Source organism: Pteropus medius, unplaced genomic scaffold (assembly GCF_902729225.1).
Source record: "Pteropus medius unplaced genomic scaffold, Ma_sr-lr_union100, whole genome shotgun sequence".
Taxonomy (NCBI): domain Eukaryota; kingdom Metazoa; phylum Chordata; class Mammalia; order Chiroptera; family Pteropodidae; genus Pteropus; species Pteropus medius.
The window spans coordinates 43,416,514-43,437,824 of record NW_024340849.1 but is presented as its reverse complement, the minus strand read 5'-3'; the positions used below and the strand labels follow the sequence as shown (position 1 = coordinate 43,437,824).

General features: G+C 33.6%; 1 protein-coding gene across 1 annotated transcript in view; it reads left to right on the top strand.

Annotated features, from left to right (window-relative positions):
• The window catches only part of DLGAP1 (DLG associated protein 1), a 790,600-nt gene that overhangs the window by 96,213 nt on the left and 673,076 nt on the right, over positions 1 to 21,311 (top strand). The window contains exon 2 of the mRNA XM_039845322.1: positions 18,719 to 18,880. The gene's annotated coding sequence lies outside the window, so the exon portion shown is untranslated. The remainder of the gene's footprint in view (positions 1 to 18,718; positions 18,881 to 21,311) is intronic.

Genomic DNA, 21,311 nt, shown 5'->3' with positions numbered 1-21,311 from the left:
GTAGAGACTTCATCAAACTGGATAACAGAGGTCGCTCCGCCCAGAGGATTTCCTGAAACCTCGCCTCCCCCAGCTTGCAGCCTCACCCAAGCCACATCCAGGCGTGTCCTCAGCAAGTCAGGTGCTCCTTGATGAGCAGTGCCTAGACACACACTGGTGGCAGCAGGCCTCAGTTTCTAGTGTGGTTTCTTGAGGCAAGTATAAGCATAGCATCTGTGGATTGCTTGCTGAATCTTAACAGGTAGTCCCGGATGGACACAGGCTGGGGTTAAATTAGGCCTGATGTTGAATCCTTCTCAGGACTGCGCCACTGGACACCTACTATACAAAGCCATGCTAATAAGAATGGGAGACTTAGGAGCTTTGCTTAATACAGAGAAACAAACAGAGAAAGGCAGCCAAAATAGGAAGACAAAGAAGCAGAAACCATAGGAGAGAAGAGATCAGAGATCCAGAAATAATGGAGTCAAGCAATCTAACAGATGCACAGTTCAAAACACTGGTTATAAAGATGCTCAATGAACTTTTGGGAAGTGTAGATAAATTCAGTGAGAACTTCAACAAAGAGATAAAAAACATAAAAATGGAAATGGAAATTATAAAAGGGAACCAATCTGAAATGAAGAACATATTATCTGAGATGAGAAGTATATTAAATGGAATAAACAAAGGAATAAACTAAGTGAATAAAGAAGAGGATCAAATGCCCTATCTAGAGGATGGGAAAGCCAAGGACACTCAAGCAGAATGGCAAGAAAGAAGAAGCCAAAACTATAATAATAATTTAAGGAATCTATGGGGCACTATTTTTACCATTAGGTAAAAATATCTGTCTCATCGCTGTACCATAAGGAAAACAAGATATTGAAGAGCTATTTGAAGAAATAATGATGGAAAACTTCCCTAACCTGGTGAAGGAAATAGACATACAAACCAGGAAGCTCAGAGAGTCCCCAAAAACCAGGAACCCAAAGAGGCCCACACCAAGACACATCATAATTAAAATGCCAAAGTTTAAATACAAAGAGAGAATCTTAAAAGCAGCAAGAGATAAGCAGATATTTACCTACAAGGGAGCACCCACAAGATTGGCAGCTGATTTCTCAAAAGAAACTATGCAGGACAGAAGGGCTTGGCACGAAATATTCAATGTGATGAAAATCCAGGATCTGCAACCAAGAATACTTTACCCAGCAAAGCTATCATTTAGAGTTGAAGAGCAGATAAAGAGCTTCCCAGACAAAAATAAGCTAAAGGAATTTATCACCACCAAGCCAGTATTACAAGAAATGTCGAAGGGACTTCTTTAAGAAGAAAAAACATGTATCAAAAACAGGAATAAAGAATGGTAACAACTACATTTCTATCAATAAGTACCTCAAATGGAAAAGAATTAAGTGCTCCAACTACGATAGAGTAGATTAATGAATAAGAAAACAAGACCCTTACATGCTGCCTACAAGAGACTCATTTCAGATTAAAAGACACACAGAGACTAAAAGGAAGAGGGTGGAAAAAGATATTGCCTTTATGGACCTAGAAGGTATTTAAGTCAGACAGAGAAAGATAAATAACATATGATTTCACTTATATGAAGAATATAAAGAACAAAAAGAACAAACTCATCAAAAACAGACTCATAAATATAGTGGACAATTTGGTGACAGACAGGGGGCTGGGAGAATGGGGTGAGGGGTTAAAGAAGTACAAATTAGTAGTCGATGAATGGTCACGGGGCTGGGGAACATGACATAGGGAATACAGTTAACATTAATATGTTTGCTTGGTGGAGGACCAGAGGAAGGAGGGAGCAACTTGGGGGATCGTTTTATGAAATATATAGATGTTTAACCAATGTACTGTATACTTGAAACTAAATAAAATAAATAAATAAATAGATAAATAGATAAATAGATAGATAGATAAATAGATAAATAAATAAATAAACAAACAAATAAATAAATGTTTTTGTCTTAAAATCTACTTGGTCTTATCTTAGCAGAGCCACCCCAGCTCTTTTATGGTTAATATGTGCATGTTATATCTATTGTCATCCTTTTACATTCATCCTATTTGTGGTTTGAATCTAAAGTCTGTCTCTACTAGACGACATCTATTTCAATCTTGTTCGTATTTTTTTAAATTCCAAATTTATCTTTTGATCACAGTATTTAGTTCAGTGACATTTAATGTAATTATTGATATGGTTGGATTTATTATTTTATTATTATTTTTTAGTATTTCTTTTTCTCTATGTCTCATATCTTTTCTATTCCTCTCTTCCTCTTATAATGCCTTTTTGTTTATTTTCCAATGTGCCATATTAATTCCATTGTTGGTTTCTGTACTACGTTTTTGTACTACTTTTCTCGCTGGTTGCTCTAGGAATTACAATATGCATCTTGATTTACCACAGTCTTACTTCAGGTCAGCATTAATTTAATTCTAGCAAAATTTAGAACTTCTGTTACAATAAAGCTACAATAAAAAGGAAGTAAATACTGATAGGCGCAACAACTTCGATGGGTCTCAAGCAAATTATGCTGAATGCAAAAAGTTAATACCCAAATTTTACATACTGTATGATTACATTTACTTAATATTCTTAAAATTACACAAGTATAGAGGAGATTAGATTAGTGGTTACCAGGTTTGGGAATAGGGAGTGTGTGGCTTTGAAGGGCAGCACAAAGAAGCAATGTGGTTGTGGAAAGTTCTGGATCTAGAATGTTTAGTTGGTTACACAAATCTACACATGTGCCTTTCAAAAATATGTAATAAGTGATATATATGTGTGTATATATATATGTATATATATGTACGTAATGAATATTGTTATAATATACAATATGCAATGATTGAATATTATTCAAATTTAAAAAAGAAATAAAACCCTCTTATTTGTGGCAACATGGATGAACCTGGAGGACATTATGCTCCATGAAATAAGTCAGACACAGAAAGACAAATACTGTATGTTCTCACATATGGGATATAAAAAAGTCAAATTCTTAGAAGCAAAGAGTAAAAAAGTTACCAGGGGCTAGTGGGTGAAAGAAATAGGGGAGATGTTGCTAAAAAGGTACAAACTTTCATTTATAAGATAAATAAGTCCTGGGCATCTAGTGTACAGTATAGTGACCATAGTTAATAATGTGTTTTATACTTGAAAGTTGCTAAAAGAGTAGATATTAAGTGTTCTCATCACCACAAAAATGGTAGCTATGTAAGGTGATAGATGTGCTAATTACTTGATTGTGGCAATCATTTCACAATGCATTTGTATATCAAATATACACCTTAAAGAAACCCAATTTTTATTTGTCAATTATACATCAATAAAGTTGGGGGAAAAAAAAAACAAATTTCTTATCTGAGGTCACTAGGATTGAGCGGTGCCTACTTTTTCATTTTTATTTTCTATAACTCTCTCTCTTATTCCTTATGCTGCACGTACACTGGCTTCATTACTTGGTTCTCAAAGATGCTACATTAGTCTCTAAAGGCCTTTCCACTTCTTTTTATACTTTTAGAATCATTCTGTCCTCAGGTTTCGCAAGACTAGTTCATTTTAATTATTCAGATTTGTGCTCAAATCTCGCCTCAAAGTAATAACACAATCTCCCAATTTAAAGAAATTTAGTCATTTATCATTCTATTGTCTTCACAGAACCAATTATCTGAAATTATATTAATTTTCTTGTTTGCCTCTATATTGTTTGTTTCCCTCTAATTCTAGAATATCAACTGCATGGAAAAAGAATATTGCCTGTTTATTTTTTTTCTACTTTATCTTGAGTATCTAGAACAGTGCCTGACTCTAGTAGGCCCTTTGTAAAGATTTGTTGAATGAATGAACAGATTATGCTTTCTGTTATTCTATATGAGGCTTATGGAAGACAAACTTTTAATTAAAAGGTCCAGTCCTAAGCAAGCATATATGGAGATACTTATAATCTACCAACACTCAAAGTATTGGCTACATTGGTGTTCGTTTCAGATGATATGGGATGAGAGAAAGCTAGAAGCATAGGTAAATGTCTCCTACCAGCTAAATTTCTTACTGCCCTGGGGTTGTGGAATCCTGGGAATAGGAAGCAGATAAACTCTGCCCTTTAGGGGGGCTCTGTTTTTTGTTTAGTGGAGAGGTGCTGTGACTGTGAAGTACTTGGCCATCTGACTGACAGACCTTGCAGAAATGAGGCAATTTTTGCTGCTCTTGCTAGACATCTCAGTCATAATATAGATGAGGCTCTCTGTGGTTTTCATGTCTTATAGAATTTTTAGGTGCATGCTGCACCATACTCCAACTCTCTTCTTGCTTGAAAGTAGAGAATTGCTTGCATAATTGTTTAAGTAAATAATTCATTTGTACCACAGTTATATATTGAGAGCCTTATATATTCCAGTCATGGTTTAGACACTGGTAATTCAGAAAGGAGAAAAAAGACAAAAACTCTTATTCTATGAAGTTTGTTTACTAATGAGAACCCACAGATAAAGAATTAATGGTATATGTAGCATTTATCAAAAATATGATTATATACATATATAATACCATTTATGATGGAGTGGTGATTCCTCTGGAGTATAGTAAGACATAGAATAATAAGACTCCATCTTAAAAGGTGGCATTTGAATTCCTGAAGTGGGAAAGGGGAGAGTTATCCTTGTGACTACCCATGCTAGGGCAAAAACAAATTCAAAGGCTCTCAGCATGTACTTGGTAAGTTCTACAAAGAGCAAGGAGGCTAGTGAACTAGAGCAGAACAAATAAAGGAGATAATAGTAAGGTATGAGATGCAGGAAATATAGGGTCTTCTTGGGCAGAGGAATGTCATGATCTAACTTATGAATTAGAAGGATCACTTGGGTCACTCTATTGGACCTATACTCTAGGGAGCAAGGCCAGAGTAGAGAGTCAGAAGTCTATTTCAAGAATCCAGGCCACAGATCATAGTGGACTAGATTAGAATGATAACAGTGGAGATGTTTGGAAGTGCTTCGATTCAGGATATATTTTGAAAGCAGAACCAACAGGATTTTCTGACATGAGAGAATGAGAAGATAAAATCATGACATCAATACTTTTGGTTTGTGTTACAAGAAATAATGGAGTTGTCAATTTTGGACATAGGAAAATAATGGAATGGGCAGATTTGGTGGGCCATCAGGTGTTTAGTTTGGGGCATGTAACGTTTAAGATGCCTAATTGTTATATGAATTTGCAATATAGAGATTTGCAATGGCTGTTGGATATAAATCTGATATTCAGGGACAAAGTCTGGACTAGAGGTATAAATTTGGGAGTTGTCAGTGGATAGAAAATTTTTAAACCTAGGAGACTAGGAGAGTTTACCGAGAAATTGGTAGATAGAGAAGAGATGTCTTTGGGAAGTAAAGAGGAACCTCCAAGTGAGACTGAGAAGGAGCCACTCTGTGAAGTAAAGATGGTACCCAGGACAAATGTGATCATTTCTGTCAATTGTGGTCATTGAGTCAAAAACAATAGGTATATGATGATTAATGACTGACCCCCAGACTGAGGAACGTGAATGTCATTGGCGATCTTGACAAGAGAGCACTTTCACTGGAGCTAGTGAAGGAATCAGAACTATGACTAGAACAGGTTCAAAATAGCAGCCTAGGAGAGATGTTAGAGACAGAAACATAGACAACCTTTAAGAAGATTTCTATAAAGGGAGCAGAAAGAGAAGCAGAGAGTAGTAGCTAGAAGAGTGTAGGGGTCTCAAGAGAAAATTTCTCTTTTTTAAACTTTTTATTTGAAATTATAGATTCACAGGAAATTGCAAAAAAAATGTATAGGAGGTCCTATGTATCTTTGGTCCAGTTTCCCTCACAGGTACAACTTGTTAACTATGCTCCAATAACAAAATTAGGAAATACACATTGGTGTAATCCACAGTGGTTATTAAGATTTTACGTTATACATGCATTTGTGTGTGTGTACATTTTATGCAATTTTATCACAGGTGTAGATTTGTGTAATCACTAGAACAATCAAGATCCAGAAGTTTCCATAGCCCCATGGCTCCCTCATGCCACATCCCTCATTCCTAACCCCTGGCAACAATTAATCTGTTCTCTACCTGTATAATTTTGTTACTTAAGAATGTTATATAAATTGAATCATGCAGTTTATAACATTTGAGGACTGACTTTTGCATTCGTATAATTCTCTTAAGATTCATCCAAGCTGTATGCCTATCACTATTTAGTTTCTTTTACGTGCTAAATGGCATTCCATGGTATGCATGTACCTATTGAGGGATATCTGGACTGTTTCCAGTTTTGTGCTATTATGAAGAAAGTTGCTTTGGAGAGTTGTGTACAGGTTTTTTATGTGAACATAAGTTTTCATTTATCTGGGACAAATGCCCAAGACTGCAATTGCTGGGTTTTATGTTAAGTGCATGTTTAGTTTTATAAGATGTTGCCAACTTGTTTTCTAGAGTGACTGTACAATCGTACATTTTCTTCAACAATGTATAAGTAACTCAGGTTCTCCTCATCCTGGCCAACATTTTATGTTGTCACTCTTTTTTATTTTAGCCATTCTGATGTGTGCGTAGGGAGAGATTTTTTTTTTAAGAAGAGAGTAATTGTAGAAAAGTCAAAGCCTACATGTACCTTCAGCCTCTTTTTAAGTAGCTTCAAGATTGTAAAGAACTGTCCATATATAAAAATATCGAGCATCTGTTGTGACATGTATGTACAGAGATGTGACATTTGTTTAAAAGACAGTTGTGTTTAATAGATATGGAGATGTGGAGATCATCTCAATCTGCGGCATGAAGGGCAGCAAGCTTGTGCTTTTCACAGAGCCCCCACACCTGTCGCCAGAAGGAGCAATAGCCAGTGTATATTTTTATTTATGCCTCAGCCTGAAAGCTGATTCATCCAAGTCATAAACATCTGGGCACTAAAACTACTCAGACTCTAGGGTAAAATGTCATGGTGGCAACCTAAGAATTATAAATTTGTCTTGTATTTTTTTTATCTATAGATTTGTTTTTTAGAGGGACAGAATAACTTCAAAGTGCCTACAAGTTGATATAAGTTTATCAAATACTGGTGAGCCCAATACTAAACTATAAGACAAAAAAAAACTTGAAAAACAGAAGTGAGAAAAAACAAATATATATATGTATATATATATATATATACCTCAATATATGTAAATATATACACAAATAATACATATTTTATGTTATCTGTATATATTATATATTTGCATATTTAAAATATCTTATAGATGTTCAATATTTCCACATTTTTAAGAGATAAAATGCTTTTCATTCATCATCTGAAAATAATATTTTCTCTAAGCCAAATTTGCTCATCATAAAAAATTAACCAAAAAACAAAAGGCTGCAGAGAGCCTTTCATAATGAAGAAGAAATAATCTTGTGATGGAAAAAGTGAGACCTGAAAAATGACAATCACAAGAGGCTGCAGCCTCTTGGGAACCTGAAGGAGGCTCTGCTGTGGTTGTTTTTCTCAGTGTGGGGTTCCCTCTTAAAGCTGCTTGTAATAACTTGACTGAACAAATGTAGCCACTTCAGGTCACTTGAAGCAGGTCATCTCGGGAAGGTGATCCTCAAGGTGTCCTGACTTGCTGCCCTATGCTCAGGGGGAAGCCTTTATTGAGCCAACCTATCCCCTGGGACCTTTAGAGAAAGGAAGAACAATACAAAACGAACAAAGCGTGAGATAAGCAGCCCAGTGTTCTGAAGGCAGAGAGTGAATACTGGAAACATCAGTGTGTGTTGATTTGTATTTTAAATACTATAAACTCCTAACTTATAATTTAAAACAGAGTTTTCTGAGAGCCAGAATTGTTACTCAAATACTCGCTTTTTTATATTTGGTCATTGTACTTGATGTATAGCCTTTTGACATACAATTCTGCCCAAAACAACTTTTCAGAATTGAATGAAGGAGCATCTATAATTCTAGGTTGATAATCGTCATAATCACGGAGGACATTAATGTTTAATTGTGCTGAGGGCTCAAAAAATCACAAGCAGTCCCTCTTTTCTAGGTATTTACAGCTACATACATGAAAGAAATGGTGAGTCACATACAGAGAATCACTGATAAAGAAGCATGGAGTCAAATAAAAATAAAAGCTCACAGATTTCTATAAAATATTGTTATTGAGTGTATCTTTTAAGGACAAAAGGTAAGAGTATGTACGGAATTCTGGTGATGGTTGTTGGGGGAGGGGAATATTGGTTTCTCTTAATTCAAGTGGAAATCTCATGGAAAAAACAAGATGTCATATGTGGCTAAGTGAATGAAAGATTATTTGACTCCTAGGAGATGAAGGAAATTTCAGGCATCAGGCACTGCTTTATGCAACAAACAGAAATCACAGGACATTTATCTTTAAGTAAAGCTGCTAGTATCCTATGTATATATGCATCCCTCACAGCAAATAGAACAGTGACTTACACTTAGCCTGTGCTAAGTAAATGTCATTGGCTTGATCAATATGCTTCTAAAAGGCTGAGGGGACAGCTTTTCAAGCCTTGGTAAGAGAAAGGGGTGGTGATGAGTGTGCTAACTTCACACAAATATAAGGGATAAGGTGCCGAGAAAAGGAAGATTTGGGGGAGCATTTGAAGGCTGGAATTCTTGGCATGTATTCTAAAATGGGCCTGTCATTTTGCAGATAGAATCTAAAAGCCATATACAATTTTTCCTTTTTAGGTTGCATGAGAGAACTGTCAAAGTCGGGTAAGAAAGAAATATGGCAAGAGATAGGGAGGTGTATCCTTGTTTTGATGAAGTTGGCAAATGCCTCTGAGTGATTAAATAAAGGGGTTGAGGTTATTGTAAACTTTTCTAGAAAACAGTACTATGAATATTTTTCTTCAGTGATGACCTTATTGTTTGGCACATTTTAGTACCTCATATATTTTTAACCGATTTGTAAATTAAGTGTGGAGCAGCAAATCTGTGAAATATGATTCTTGTTACAGCTTATAACAGGAAGAAAAAGTATACTTAAATGTTTCAAATATGTTGAAACCAACTCCTGACTTAGCATTGTTCAAACAAAATGTATAAAATGAATGAAATAAATGTGAACCTATATAGCCTACATATGACAATGATTCTATTTTATATCAAATCTAGGTTATTCATGATGAAACTAATATTTTGATAAATGATTACTTTTTCAGACTTATCTTTATTGAAAGGAATCAAAGTAAACTGAAACAGGTGCTAAGTAAATGTCATTAGCTTGATCAATGTCATTAGCTTGATCAAAACCACATGGTTTTTATATATTGATTTTTTTCATTTATTTTTAAATGCTATAGATTTTAAAATATCTTATTGTGCTGTGTGTATATGTATCTGCTGAAGTTAGAAACAGAAGTCTATTCACCTAAGAGAACATTAGGTAATTTTTGAGTCAGAATGATCTAAGATTTAAATGTATACATAATTAAATTTTTTATCTCAGAACTCCTGAGAACTTATAAATGTGACCCTGGAGTACATAAGTATGGCTATTTTTATAAATTCTTACAAACCAGAGAACTCCTCCCCAAATATGTCAAGACTAATTTTCTGCTCTGTAGAGCACAGCTAGTAGGGAAGCAAAGCCCAGTGACATTTTCCACTGAGTTGTGAGTTGCCAACCATCAGAAGCCTGTGGCACTGTTGAAATCTACAGCAAACAAGCTAACAATTGGTTTAAGAAAGGATTACGTAATTCTTCTTTACTATTCCTTTCTGTGTTATTCACATCACTGTCGGAGAGAATCATAAAGGCAGAACTGGTGACGGTCTGCTAAGGTAGCATTTTCTTATAGCTTTGAACCAAATCTAAGCTTTTCTGAAGGTTATTTTGGTTAACTTCTCCATCTTTTGCTAAACTCCTAAAGAAATGGATCATATTTGAGTGTGCTCACCTCATTGTGTGTTAGGGTTGTGATTTCAGTGGTCATTATTTCTGCAGAGTAGCCTGTATTAATTCCAACGTCTCCTGGAAAGCATTAATTAGTAAGATAATAACATTGCAACCTAAGTTCTAATAAAACATAAGTAATTAGATCCGACTACATATGGAAACACCAGTAATGGTAGTAGGAAGAGTTAAATTCAGAAGAACTGAGAAACTTTATTCTGTACACACAGTAGAACAAAATTCAAAAGAGAACCTCTACAGTATAATGACAAAAATATTTATATATTAAGAAACCCTAAATTCTAGGGAAAATATTATTCAAATGGTCCTATTGCAGCTCTTCTTTTTTCCCCCTGAATCTATAAATGACATTGTGTGTATGCACAATAATACCTCTTTTACCTAGTAATACTGTTGAACAGCAGGATAATAAATAACTAAATTTTCTAGGTAATTGGAACATATCCTAACTACTGGATTTAATTTATTTTATTTTACTTTTTAAAATTGAATGTGTGTATATGTATGTATGTGTGTATATATATCATATATATATATATTAGTAAGATAATAACATTGCAACCTAAGTTCTAATAAAACATAAGTAATTAGATCCGAGTACATATGGAAACACCAGTAATGATAGTAGGAAGAGTTAAATTCAGAAACTCTAACTTCTAGGGAAAATTATATTAAGAAATTTAACATAATTAAATATAATTTCTTAAATATATATACGTGTGTGTGTGTGTGTGTGTGTGTGTGTGTGTGTGTGTGTGTGTATTTCCTGGCTTTTTCTTAACAGAGATGCTGATTATAATTGAATTTATCCTTTTTACCTTTAAGAGTGTTACCTTATGGAATTTAGGAAAACAAATATTGATATCTGTCCATGTTCAGGACATTGTATAATAGGCTCTGTGGGTAGTATAATGATTAATAGAGATCTTAAACATCTCACATCTTGTTGGTAGAACTCAGTACTTGTGTGGCTAATATGCGCATTTCATATATCAACTATAGTTTTAGTTACCCCTGTCTTCCACAACAGAATATAGAGGGTTATTCATAAGGAAGGACTGTGTATTGTGTGTGTGTGTGTGTGTGTGTGTGTGTGTGCTGTGATAGTTTTCAGAAAATTATGGAAATTTTTTCTGAGGAAAAAACATGATAACTGCTGGTTAAAGACTTCAAACTAACCAACGCTTATTGATTTTAGTTGATTGGAGTTAATAGAAATAGAAAATTCCAAGAATTTTACCATTATCCAGAGAAAATGTAATTATATTTCTATTTAAAGTTAAGGAAAATTGAAATACATTATTTTGCATTAGCACCTTTATATAACTAGAAGTATTTTGTTAGTTTAGAAAATTTAATGTCTCCTTTTAAAATTTGTTTTTTTCTTTAAAAACAATCAGATTTGATACATATAAATTTAAAAATATTTTTCTAAGATATCCCAGAGTGCTAAACTCTACAGTATTCAATAAGTAACATTTTCCTCCATTTTCGAGAAGAAATAAACACTGAACAGATAGGAATAATCAGTATTTATAGTAAAAGCCAGGATATTGTCTTTTCTTGTTCTACAAAGTAATAACCAGATAACTAAAGCATCTATTTTCAGCAAAGGAGTTGAAAGATAAACAGTTCTTTTTCTTCTGTAATTTTATGGAAAAATGCATTCTCAGACATCAATATTTGATTTTAATTGCATCCTTCAGAAACCTCTGTCTGATAATGTGGCATGTTTAAACTATGAAAACTACAACAAAAGAGTTCATTAATTTTTTTAAATCTTAATTTCCACTGATTTATAAGCGACATACAGGAAAGTTCATAAATTTTAAGTGTAAACATTGATGAACATGATGGATGAATACACCTGTGTAACCCCCACTAATGTAAAGACTCAAAATACTATCACCAGCCCAAAGAACTCCCTTGTCATAACTCCTAATGTTCCCCCCAAGGTAATCACTATAGTGCATTTTTCCACTATAAATTCGTATTTTCAGTTCTTTTAAGTTACATAGATGGAATGATATCTATGCTCTCTTCATTTTTTTATTTCATATTTCTGTGGCATTAATCCATGTTTTAGGCAATAATAGTTTGATCTTTATGGTGGTAGAGCAGTTGATTTTATAAATACAGCATAATTTATTAATCTTTTCTGTTATTGATGAACATTTGCCTTCTTGCAGGAGTTTGGCTTTTATGAATAAAACAACTATGAAGATTCTGCTAGATATCTTTAGGTGCACATGCATACTTATTCCCTTGGCTACATACTTAAGAATAGAACTGGTGAAAGGCTCTTCATTTGTTCAGCTTTAGCTTTCAGGTTACACTTAAGCTAGTCACATATGAATTCTGCTTTCATTATATCTTTACCAACACTAGGTATTACTAGTTTTGTAATTTTAGCCATTTTTCTAGAAGCTATCTTGTTTTTACCTTTCATGTTAGTACAATCCATCTGGCATTACATTAATGTTTCGGATATAGAGTGAGGAAGTGACCAAGATTCATTTATTTTTTCACAAGCATTTTCAGTTTATCAAGCACCATTTATTCAAAAGACCCAATTCATTGTTTTTCCCATTCATTGAGATGGCATTTTTGTTATAAATTGGGTGGCCATGTATGTGTGGGCGTGAGGACTATCTGTTCTGTTTTATGTTACTGGCATAAAGTTTTTTCTTAGACACTTTTCTTTACTATAGGGATGCCCATATTTTTATGTGGTATTGCTAAATTTCATTTTCTTCTTACTCAGTCTTATTAAACATTTCTAGAAACAATTTTTGACATAGTTGTTTTTCTTTATATGTTTTGTTCAACTCAATTTATTTCTATACTCATTATTATTCATTCCTGTCATCTATTATTTATGAATGCAGTTTGCTCCTCTTTTTCTAAGTATTTTTAAAATGTTTTTTAACTTTTATTTTGAAGTAAGTTGAGTTATAGAACATTTACAAAAATATTACAAAGAGTTTACATAAAGCTATCATTCAGCATCACTGAATGTCAGCATACTGTGGTGTTTGCAAGGTGGTGATTTTATATTTGCATCATTCCACCTGTTTTTATTAATTGAATTCTGCTATAAAGATGAACTGCTCTGCCCTTATTTGTTTATTCAAATACTTATTTGTAGTATGGAATCAAGAATATGTAGTTTATTTCATAAGATGAAACTAATTGTTGTTATTTAGTTGGTTGTTCACTTTATCTTAATTTTGGCCCTTGGGAGCTCCTTCATGCTGGCTCTTCTGTTGACATGACATCAAATACTGAGCACTTGCTTACTTTCTGGCACCTCAAGATCTTGCACGCTCATTTTGCCCCATCCCTTTATTATGCATATCTCTACCACATTCCTGAAATTGGTGATTTCTGTAAAGGTTTTGGATCATTTTATTGAAGAAGGGTATTTGGAAACCAAGATCTGAGGTCTAGGTGTGCTCATTCAACTTTTGCCATTGCTCTAGGTCCTTGCTCACCTGCCAGAATTAGAATATGTGTGTGCGTGTGTGTGTGTGTGTGTGCGCGCACGCACACACATCTATAACTCTTTATATTTAGTTTTGGATACACACACATGCACACAGACACAGTCATGAGTTCATATTGCTATATCTGATTTCATTCCAACATCACAGGCTTCATTCTAGGCAACCCTTATCCATTACTAATAACTCCTCTTTTTAACATTGAAAAACCTCACTACTCTCATTATCATCGATATATTTATTTACCCAATTAGAAAATACACATAAAGTAATTTCACAACTGCGATTTCATTCCTCTGTGAAGAAACAAATCTTTAACTAGAGTATAATATGTGTGCAAAGTTCTTTTTGTCTTTAGCCTTAGAATATGCAATCAAAACACTGTTTCCAAAAGTTACTTAGGTTAGTTCTATTCTTTCTTATCCCTTTCAGTCTGGTTATGTTATTTATTTATAATGCAATATATATGAACGCTATTAATTTCTGAATGTTAATTTATATTCCGTTGCCATACTAAATTATTTTATTGTTGAGATAATACTGTTATTGATTCTTTAGCATTTTCCAGATTCAACAATATCACAGAGGACAGACCCCAAAACATGATCAAACTGTATGATTCCATTTATATAAATTTCATAAAAAGGTAAAACTAGTTTATGGTATTATAAATGAGGATATTGTTTACTCTAGTGAGTGGGGACTAAAGACTAGAAAGGGGCAATGTTCCATTTCTTGATCTGGTTTCAAGGGTGTGTTTAATTTAAAATATTTGGTATAATGAACATTTGTGATTTCTAATTTTCTATATGTATATTATAATACAATTAAGTTTACCTATGGAGAAAATAAAGAAAAGAGAGGGAAGGATAGGGCAAAGGTGGGGAGAGGGAGAGAGAGAGAGAGAGAGAAAGAGGAAGAGAGGGAGAGAGTAGGGAAAGAAGGAAAGAAGGGGAAACAAAAGAAAAATAACGAACTATAATGGAAAAATAAAATTTCATTCACGATAATTTTCATAATTCATTGGAATGCTTTCTATGAGGAATATACATTATAAAGAAAACTATAACATTTTAATTGAGAGATATAAAATAGACTTAAGAAATTGAATAGACATAATGTGTTCTTAGATAAGAAAAACAAATTTTATAAAGATGTATCTTCTTTCCAAATTCATGTTTGATAAACTTTCCAATCAAACTTCTTTGGGCTATTTTGGAAAAATGACAAAAGTATTATAAAATTCATTCAGAAAAATAAATATGTAAGCATAATGATAAAAATATATAAAAAACAGTGGGAATGATCTATAGGTTAAATGTCATATCAGATATTTAAAACAATTTAAATCAGCAATAATTGAGTGTTACAATAGCAAAAGAATAAATGGAATATTAGAATATAAAATAGTAACTTGAAACTTGAAATATAACATTCAAGCATGGATATATGATAAATATATTTAAGAATTTAATACATGACAAAAGATACTGCATCATTACCAATTTGGAAGAAAAAATTACTTATCCTTAGCTTCACACTGTAAATTAATGTATTCTACACTGTTTAAATAGTTTTATGTTAAAAAGCATTGTCTTACCTGGCTGCTATAACAAAATGCCATAGCATGGGTGGCTTAAACAACCTGACATTTATTTCTCACAGTTCTGGAGACTAGGAGACCAAGATACAGGTGCCAGCAGATTCAGTTCTTGGTGAGGGCCCTCTTCCTGTTGTGTCCTCAGGCATCTTGAGGGGGAACTCTGGTCTCTCTTCTTCTTATGAAGTTACTAATTCCATTATAGGTGCTCTACCCTCATGACTTCATCTAAAACTAACTACCTTTAAAGTCTTCATCTCCAAATACCATCCCATTGGGGAGCAGGGTTTTAACATATGAATTTGGTGGGAGAGGGGGTACATAATTCAGTCTATAGCAAGCATAGATCATTAAATTTAGGGGGGAAAGAATAGTAAACATTTATTAAATTTCCAGAAAGGGCGTACTGCTTAAAAGTATTATCAGTCATCAAAGATTGATACATTTGACTTCAAAGTATTTTAATATTTTCCATTCAAATCAATTTAATAAATATTTATAAAGTACTCCCTCAGTGACAGGCAATGTGCCAATGTTGGGACACAGCTGTGAATAAGGGAAACAACACATGTTTGGTGCTAGGAGTAGAGGCACCTAGTAATTCTGAGGTGTCAGGGAAAGCTTTCTGAAGTGACCTCTATGAGGTTTCCTGGAGAAAGAGCACCAGCAAGCTAATCGGGTGTAGATCAAAACTGCAGAAGGATTAAAGAATTTCAGACAGAGAAAGCAGTGTCTGGCAAACACTGAAGTAAGGAAGTGTAATAGCCTTTTAATGAGACTGTTCTCCTTGTCTTAACATTTTGCTTAAAAATCCATAGCTGAGAACAAAGAATAATTAATGTCTCACATATATATTAAAAAAAGACATGCTTGCAGGACTGGCTGAAAAATAGTTGAATTGGTGTCATCTCCAGCTGAGATTGCTAGAAATTTGAAAGGTTTTTTTTTTTTTTGAAGAGAATTTGTAGAAAGAAAAATTGCTTTGGCTTTTCTTTCCAAAGCTAAAGATTAGCAGAGGTGCCAAGAAAAGCAGAGGTTGAGAATGTTGGATGAGTTATTCCCATAATGAACAAAATTTATTCATTGGATGATGAAGGATGCCCAAGATGGTGGTAGATGATAAGAATGGGTAGAATACAGTAGTGCTGAGAAGTATAAACTTCAAAGAGACTGGAGTTTCTAAAAGGTACTAATATTGGAGATTATGGGATATTTCTGACTTCTGAGAAACTGCAATGAAAGAGGATTCTTCTGAGGAGAACATTCCAAGGGAGATCAGAAAATTCATCTGTCAGTTCCCCCAGTGAATGGTGAGGGTAGGGGAAGGAATAAGGGAATGAGGACAATTAAGGAAATTAGCTAGAGTAGGAAAACATGCCTCTCTGAATTGACTCTGCTTTGGACGGAGACTTCTTCCAGGTGAACATGACCAGAGTTTCCAAGCCTCTCCCACAGATGGGAGTTGGCAGCGTCCTGGGGCTGATGGCTGATAGTGACAAGTCTAGGAGAGGCCATGCAGGTTAGCATGAAGAACAGGAATATCCCAATATGTAAGCACAACTCTAACTAGGCATAGGGTCCAAAAAAAGATAGTCAAAGGAAAACAAACATGGTAACAAAAATAAGCAAACACATTCAACATCGTTATACCAAAAGGGAAGTTAAAACCAAAACAAACCACAAAAATTTTTTTGCTTGTCAAATACGAAAATTTAAAAATATATTACAACCAGTGCAGCAATGATATGAAACTGCTTGAAGTTCTCAGTCACTACATACATATGTCATATTCTAGGAAGACAGTCTATTGACAATATACATCAAGACTTTAAAAATGTTTATTAATTTAGTAATTCTTATGAAAGCAAAGTACATTTATTAAGAATCATGACTTCCTACCTATGAAGGTTCCTTATGCCTCAGTGTCCTCATCTGTAAAATGGGATTAATTATAGTACCTACCTTATCTGGGTGTTGTGGGATTATTATATGTAGAGCAGTTAAAACAATATGCCTGGAAAATAATAAACACCATATAAGACTGTGTTACTATTATATTAGCTCCGCAACTGCTCATCCAAAATTTAAGAGTTTCAGAATTCAGACATTTTTAGATTTTAGGAAGGTAGTATGAGATAGACAGGTTATATTAAATAATTTTCCCTGGAGTGTTCTGGGGCAGGGCCCTATAATCAAATTCATTAATAGTTCTTCTGTGAATTGTAAGAGTTTTCATATTGTATCATAAATGATGTTAGTAAGTGGCCTCATGTCAGGTCATATAAGATTCAGGTTTTCCTGCTGATTCAGAGACAAGAAAATCATATCTTCGAGAGATATTTATGGAGTTTTGTATAGAAATTATAGATCTATATTCCATAATAATAAAAATATTAAAAGTGAAAATTTTATGTAAAATGTATGTTATTGCATTATTTAATAAAGAAAATGTTTACAAATTGTTAAACCTTGAACCGTTTATGTTATATTGTAAGCAGGACAGAGAATCATGTAATATATCTAGAAAAAAATACGTAACTATAGAAAAATAAACTAGAAGAAAATATACCATATTATTAACAGTGACTATGATGATGTGGTGGAATTATGATTAAATATTTTCATTTGTTTTATACTGTTTGCAGGTTTTTAATAAAGATAATAATTTCACAATGAAAAAGTAATTTTTTATCAAATTAACTTTAGTACAGTTTTAATCTGTAAATTTGACTATAAATTTGAAAAAGATTGCCTTTTTTGTTAGTTATATCTTTATTGTGGTAAATGTCACTATAATTTTTCATGATGTAGAGGGAGATAGAAAAATTTCTTTGAGTATCGTTTTAATTTGTTTCATATGACGACTTTTACTGGCTAATTTCGGTCTCATTCTGTCTCCTAAAACTTAGTGTAAGTAAATATGTCAAGTTTATATAAAAAAAAATAAATCTTATAGCAATTCATATTGAAGAGTTATATTTAATATATTTTGCTGTTCTGCTATGGACAGTGTCAAAAAGTAATGCTAGATCACCCCTCAAATATGAAAGTGTTCAGAAGTAGCAAGGACTTTGAAAAGCAGATCGACATGATTTAAGTCCCAACTCTATTGCTTTCTTCTTGTCTAACTTTGGCGAATTACTAACTCCCTGAATCTCATTTTCCTTCTTTGTAAAACAAAAATAATAGTCTTATTTGAGGATTAAGTGAGACAATTTCTATAAAGCACCAACCTAGTGCTTTATATTCCATGCTCAATAAATGAACATTTTCTCTGTCTACCTTCCTAAGTTTTAACCAAGAACAGAAAAAAATGAGGAAAGGATTAAAATAACTAGTCTTTACTGAGCACTGCTAAAAATACTTCACTTATATTACTTATTCTTTTTACAGTGCTCTGCAGAAGGCCTACACAGCTTATCTGAAGAGCAAGCCGTGCTCTTTGGCTGAGCAGTGATGTTAAGCTTGGTCATTTGACCCAGAGCCCATGCTCTTGATAACTAGACTAGCCTGTCTTTGATTTTAGAGTTAAAAGATAAGAGTAAGGCTGTTGTTAATGTAGTTTAAAGTGTATAAATAATATAGACAAAGTAATTTGGAAGCTCTGTTAACAAATTGTCATTCCTTTTGTCCTCTTCTGTATTTCAGCCCATGGTGCATGGTGCTCTGGAGCACCTTCTGTGATTACAGCTCACACTTTTTCCTGGGACATTTTCTTGAAAGGATCAGTGGACATCCTATTTACTCAGATGTAATCCCAGATTAATGGAGTTGTTGCAGAGCAGATTACATTTGTCTCACTAAGACTGGGTAAGAGTTTAAAAATACATTTACTCTTTTGCAAGAGATATTTGATGTCTTGACCTGTGCTGAAATATTTCTGCCTTTTCAAAAATTGGAAAGTTACATTAACTAAATAGAAACATGGTGGAAGGGAAAAATAGGTTACTGCAAAAAAGATACGTTGATTAATATATTTATTATGAGCTAAGCATATGCTGATGTATTTAAAGATATTTTTATTACTTATGAAAGCATAGGGAGTTATCATGTAGTGCAAGAGGAATTTAATGACAAGCATTCTTCTTTTAAAATATAACTGCAAATAGGTTTATGAAAACTGTAATTGCTACAGTCTACGTTTTTTCTACTGCTGTAAAATCAGTAACTGTAAAATGGAAAGGCTATCTCTTTGAAATTGGTTATGATGAAAATGTACCCATTATGATTATATTTATGCAAATCTTTCTCTAACTGGGAGCTTCTCTTACTTGTATTTCTACTCATATAAATTTACTTCTGCATCTGTTCCTCAATGTCAAAATTTTCTCTTCCAATATACTAAATGCCAGTCACTCCGGTTGAGGTTAATTAACAAAACAAAGACTTGAGACAGGGGAAAGACAGTGACATTGAATGAGACGGCAGAATAGGAGTAGTTACTGCAGGTAATACATGGGGGAGATGAAGAAGATGAGTGAAGGTGACTTTCCATCTCTTTGAAGTATACTCCAGCGGCCGCCATGAGACCAGAGTTAAAGGATGAAAATAGGTGCTTTGGCTAGGACATGAATTTATCTTGGGTAGATAGATGTTGAGAAATAAAGGCCATCCAAAGATTTTCCTTTTCAAACATACACATTATTCTGCATCTCAAATACCCAAGATTCAAGGTGAGCCAAGGTACCTCTTAGACATGAATAGATATTTATGGACTAGACCTCTTGGAATGCATATTCACCTACAATGTGTAACAATTTTTCAAGTATTTTATGCATAATGCAAGGAAGGGATATCTCAAACATTTCTAGCAAGCAAAGCCTGGTAAATGGAAACAGGAAGGTTGAAGGTCTATAAATGCCGTTGGTTATAGCATGGTGGCTGAAAACCTGGGCATTTTGGGAACAGATTATTTTCTTGTGTTTGAATCCTGACTCTGCCACTTTTTGGCCTGACTTCTAGGGATAGTCATGAGAATTAAATGAACTAATTTATAAAGAGTGCTTGATATTGGACCTGGCACACAATGCGTTCAGTAAATGAGTATTAATGATTGTTTAATACTCAAAATGATTGGCATTTATAAGGGGTTTTGCAGATCACCAATCCTTGATTTTAATACTACTTTCCTCTCTAAGGACTTTATTTTCTCATCTATAAACCTTCCTACTCTATAAACCTACCTACTCTATCTAATCTCTCTGACTTTATACTTGGTCTTACATCCATGGTTGTGAATGTTTAGAATTTGGTTCCATAATCCAACCTTAATGCCCATCTCCGATTTAGATTACATTCACCACAGTATAGTACTGGGTTTGAAATGGCCAGCAAATTTTGGGAAACCAAAAATTATATCTCCATCTCTTATATTAAGATCCAACGTTTACCACGCAAAGCTGCATAACAGGGTCAATGATAATGTCTTCTATGAATTATTGTAAAAAATAAAATCAAAACTATTTTAAAGATTTTCTTTTTGATTTTCTTCATTTTTGGTTTATTTCTAAATGTTTTTAAATAAGTTAGTTGTATGAGCAAGCAGAAATAAGAGAATATCAAACATATCAATATGCATCTCAAAATCTGTGGCATATGTAGAATTAACCAATAAAGTAAACTTTCAATAGAGCCAGTTTAGTTTTTATGTAATCTGGACCTCAGCCAGATTTTTTTTCTCTTTTGGCTTTTATTTCTTTTAACTTTTATTTATTTTTAATTAAATTTATTGAGTTGATATCGATTAATAAAATTATATTGGTTTCAAGTATACAGTTTAATAATACATCATCAGAATATTTCATTGTGTATTCACCACCCAAAGTCCATTCTCCTTCTATCACCATATATTTGATGCCCTTTCCCCTTATCTGTCTCCCTTCCACCCACCTTTCCCTCTGGTAACCACTAAAGTGTTGTGTGTGCCTATGAGTTTTTGTTCATTTGTCTTGTTTGTTGCTTTCAGTTTTTATCCCACAAGTGAGTGAAATCATATGGTTCTCAACTTTTTCTGTCGGACTTATTTCGCTTAGCATCTCAAGATCCATCCATTTGTCACAAATGGCAGTATTTCATCTCTTCTTGTGGCTAATATTTCATTGTATATATGAACCACAGCTTCTTTATCCAACCATCTATTGATGGGCACTCGGTTGTTTCCATGTCTTGACCACCATAAATAATGCTGCTATGAACATCAGGGTGGATATATCTTCATGGATAAATATTTTTAAACTTTTGG